The sequence below is a fragment of the Lucilia sericata genome, unplaced genomic scaffold (assembly GCF_015586225.1).
Source record: "Lucilia sericata isolate MDLA Ls3-8-SP2 unplaced genomic scaffold, ASM1558622v1 Contig000042F_arrow, whole genome shotgun sequence".
In the NCBI taxonomy this organism is placed as follows: Eukaryota; Metazoa; Arthropoda; class Insecta; order Diptera; family Calliphoridae; genus Lucilia; species Lucilia sericata.
In genome coordinates, this window is record NW_023994080.1 from 1,055,110 (window position 1) to 1,059,402 (window position 4,293).

At 34.0% G+C, this 4,293-nt stretch overlaps 1 long non-coding RNA gene across 1 annotated transcript; it reads left to right on the plus strand.

Moving 5' to 3' along the window:
- Positions 1 to 3,438: 3,438 nt before the first annotated feature.
- On the plus strand, positions 3,439 to 3,999 carry LOC119614505. Its single transcript, XR_005232332.1, has 3 exons — positions 3,439 to 3,522; positions 3,578 to 3,774; positions 3,857 to 3,999. It is a non-coding gene; the product is annotated as an uncharacterized LOC119614505 (long non-coding RNA).
- The last annotated feature ends 294 nt before the right edge of the window (positions 4,000 to 4,293 follow it).

The following is a 4,293-nucleotide window of genomic DNA, read 5'->3' on the forward strand; positions in this document are numbered from 1 at the left end:
GTTAATGTAGATTTATTATTTGTTTATGAATACCACAATTTTATTAATGGCTTTTAAGTCTAAAGTGTACTTTAACTATTGTGTGATTTAAATCTAAAATAAGCATTTTTTATGAATACAACTGAAAAACTTTAAATGTGGTAACACCAAATATAATATAAAATATAATAAAAGGTAGTTGTAGTATATTTTTAGGCAGCGTCAAAAATAATAATCGATCGAGGCCAGTGTGACCATTTTGCCATTTTTGCATATAGATTAAATTTATTTTTAAATTAACTAATATGATTACACAAGTTTACAAACTAATACTTTTTGTTTGCTCATGGAATAAATCATATATTTTTGGAAAGGGTTAATTTAATTAACAATTCTTATTTTTCCTATACGTCGAAATTTTGAGTTTACGTGGTTTTCATTTACCATCTTCCTTCCTACCATCTTCCTTCAGTTGGAAAAATATTTCAAAATGAGTATCGATTTCTGGGTGCTTGCACCTCTTTTGGAAACCTAAATAAATTACGAAAATATTATTGACATTTTATTCCAGTACCTCGTTTTTATATTATTCAACTCGAGATACTTTCCGCTAGGAACGAGTGAACACAAACAGAAATAATGTGAATTAAAAAAAATTTTCTTTTTTTTCACACAACTGTTTCTGAAATATTGTTTTATGGAAAATGTTACGTATTTTTCTAAAAAGAAAAAAATCATATACATAGTTCGAAAAGTAGGTAGGTCACGTGGGTGCTCGATAGCAAGCGAGTTCACTCGGAGGCCTCGTGGCCCATTGTGATACCCTTAGAATTACCATTCCCTAATATTGAGAGAATGGATTCCCTCCCTAATTTCGTTGAGTACTTGGTTCTCAACGAAATGAGAAATGATGTTTATTAGTGACGCATCTCTGAGATCTCTAGATCATGGAAAAGAGCTCTACCAAGATAAATTAGTCTGTGCTCTTGTAATTCTGGGCAGTCACATAGAAGGTGTTGTACCGATTCCACTTCTTCTTCGTCCAAGCAACTCCTACAGTAACTATAATTTGGGTAGCCCATACGTTCCGACATATGTATGTCCAATCATACAGTGCCCAGTAATTATACCAGTTAGAAGCCTAATAGAGTCCTTAGTAAGAGACAAGAGAGACCTAGTCCTATCTGTTGTCAGTATTCTACAAGTGGTGATATTTGACCACCTGAGTTCCGTCTCACTCAAAGTTCATTCAGCTATCAATTTTGATACGGTCGTTAGGGGAGTGTGAATATCCTTTTGCGCAAGGGTTAAGTCTAGGGACGACCCTTTGGTTGCACATTCATCAGATATTTAATTTCCCCGGATGCCCTCATGTCCTGGAACCCATATCAACTCAAAATGATGTTTTGTCAGTTGTGCCAATGATTGAATACAATTGAGAAGACATTTCGACGTAATAACGTTGGATTTTTGGAAAAGATTCCCGATCCCGTGCCACATTCTGTATTTGAGCCATCAGTATAGATTGAGATCACGTCGTCCCTTAGGACAGTGTTCGCGGGCCAATCATCCCTTGTCGGTATTGTGGTCTTGAATGACCTATTAAAATTCAGTGTAGATAGAATGTAGTCTGTATTCCGCCCAATGATTGGCCTGCTTATCTTTTGTAGGATGGGGAGTTATGTTTAGCATCGTCTCCAGACTAGCCTGAGGGGTGGAGCCCAAACAGCCGGTGATTGCAAGACATGCTAATCTTTGTACCTTGTTTAGAATGGAGAGATAAGTTTTGGTATCCACCGCTCTCCACCAAACAAGAGCTCCGTAGGTCAGAATAGGTCTTATAACCGCGGTGTACATCTAGTGCACAATGTATGGTTTTCCCAAAGGTTTTCTTACATATATAGAAGGCACATAATGCCTTCTTCATTCGACTCTCAGCATTACGTTTCCACGAGAGCTTAGAGTCTAAAATTACGCCAAGATATTTGGCTTCACTTGAGGTATTTAGAATAGTACCATCCAAACGCTGAGGTCTGAATTCTGGAATTTTGTACCTTCTGGTGAAAAGAACCAGTTCAGTTTTGGTCGGGTTGACACCCAGACCGTTTTCCTTGGCCCATGATAGTAGAACACTGAGGGCTGATTTCATGAGTTCACTTATTGTGGGAAGATATTTCCCTTGAATAAGAAGCACAACGTCGTCAGCATATGCGACTACTTTGAAGCCCATTCTACTGAGTCTGAAAAGGATTTTATTTACGAAAAGATTCCACAGGAGTGGAGAGATGACATCACCTTGTGGTGTGCCCCTTGTCACAACTTTCCTTGTCTTGCCAATACCCATATTAGAGTTAATGGCAATGCATGTTTTTGGCCAATTTTTTATCCGCTGATCAACACCTAGGTCACCCAGTGCATCGACTATTCCGGATATGTTCACGCTGTTGAACGTACCTTCAATGTCTAAGAAAGATGCCATAACATATTCCTTTATGTCAAGTGCCTTCTCTATGGTTCCGACAACGTCATGTAAGGCTCTCTCCACCGACCTCCCTTTCAGGTTTTGTGCCCTACAGAAATTATCAGGAGAGATGATGTTCCTGGCATGGATGTCGACCAATCTTTCCAATGTTTTCAATAAAAACGATGACAGACTGATCGGCATATAATATTTGGCAGTATTATGGTTTACATAGTTCGAAAAATAACTGTAAAATTTTTTCAGTTTTAAAACATAGAGTGGTTTTAAATATTAATAATATATAATTAATATAAATTTATAAAAAATGGCTGCGATAATCAAAGAAAATGTATTTTATATTTTTTTTTATTAAATTTTTATATTAAGGGTTTTAATTTAAACCTTAAGTTTCCTATTTGTGTAAGTTTATTCGATTTGTTTCATGAAACCCTTATTCAAATTCTGTTCAATTACAATATTTGTATACATTTTAACACAATGTCAAATGAAATTAAAAAATACAAAAATATATAATTTTAAACAAAAAAATATAAAAAATCGTCAGTATATTATTGGTTTGACCCACCGGCAAAAAAATAAGTTAGGAGTGGATTGTATATAATTTGGACATCCTCTTTCCGATTCCGAAACCCATTTTTCAATATTTGGTACCAATTCCGAGATATCGGGTTTTAACTTTGGTCTATATCCACAATATTAAGACTAAATAAATATTGTTTTGCTCCATACGCCACTGTTTGGCGTATAGACAAAAATTGAAAACAAATTAGTCACTATTGTTTTGACGTAACAAAAACGTAGATCAAAGCATACATAACAAGGTGTTTTTAAACTCTTGTTTACATTATTTGTATATCGATTTTGACAGATATATAACACTGAGTGTTATTTTTGCAGCTTACAGCTTTGACAGTTTTTGTATACATATAAAATATGTGTTGGTCTGGTAACAACATCTTATAAATTTAGTGAGAATATCATCAACAAATAAATAATTTGAGCGCTGAAGTAAAAACGGAATTTTCATCACCACCGCCGTTTTTGTCCGAAGAAATTATTCAGTAAGTAGTATTTAATTGTTTGTCTGACATATTGTAATATTTCTATGCCATTTAGTATGTTTGATGAAGATTTAATACCCATAAAATCACCATCAGAATGTGCATTTAAAGTAGCAGATCACGAATGTCTTGCAAATAGGTAAATATTATTTTTAGGTTTTTGGAATACTTTTTTACAAATGAAGTCAGATTTTTAACTTCAATATCACCAAACGTTGATATAACATAAGAAGAACTGGAAGAAGCTAATAGGTAAGTTGTTTGCAATTTGTTTAAAAACAAAATTTAATAAAATACCTATATCCAATTTAAAATCTCTTCATCCACTCCAAAGAAAAGGAGGAATCATGGAAATGTAACATACAAAAAAAGCTCAGAGAATCGGGAAAGGATCACATTAGCATAACTAATACCAAAATGCCAGCAAGAAAAATGAAACCAGCATGCCACAATTGTTTTCTAAAATTTACATATATTTTTTCTGAAGAAGATCGTATGAATTTGTACCAATATTTTTGGAATATGTCTGATGACGAAAAAACAACTTTTTTATTAAATTTGTTTCCCAGCATCCTGTAGTACGCCGTAGAACATAAAAAAACAGTTTTCGTTTCTATATTATTTGGAAAAAGATAAAATAACCTACCGTGTATGTCGAACTTTTTTTTTTTTTGAATACATTAAGCATAAATCAAAAGAGAATATATTATTGCTTTGAACACTTAAATGATGCCAGCACGGGAATTCCTCATCCACGAAAAAAGGCAAGGA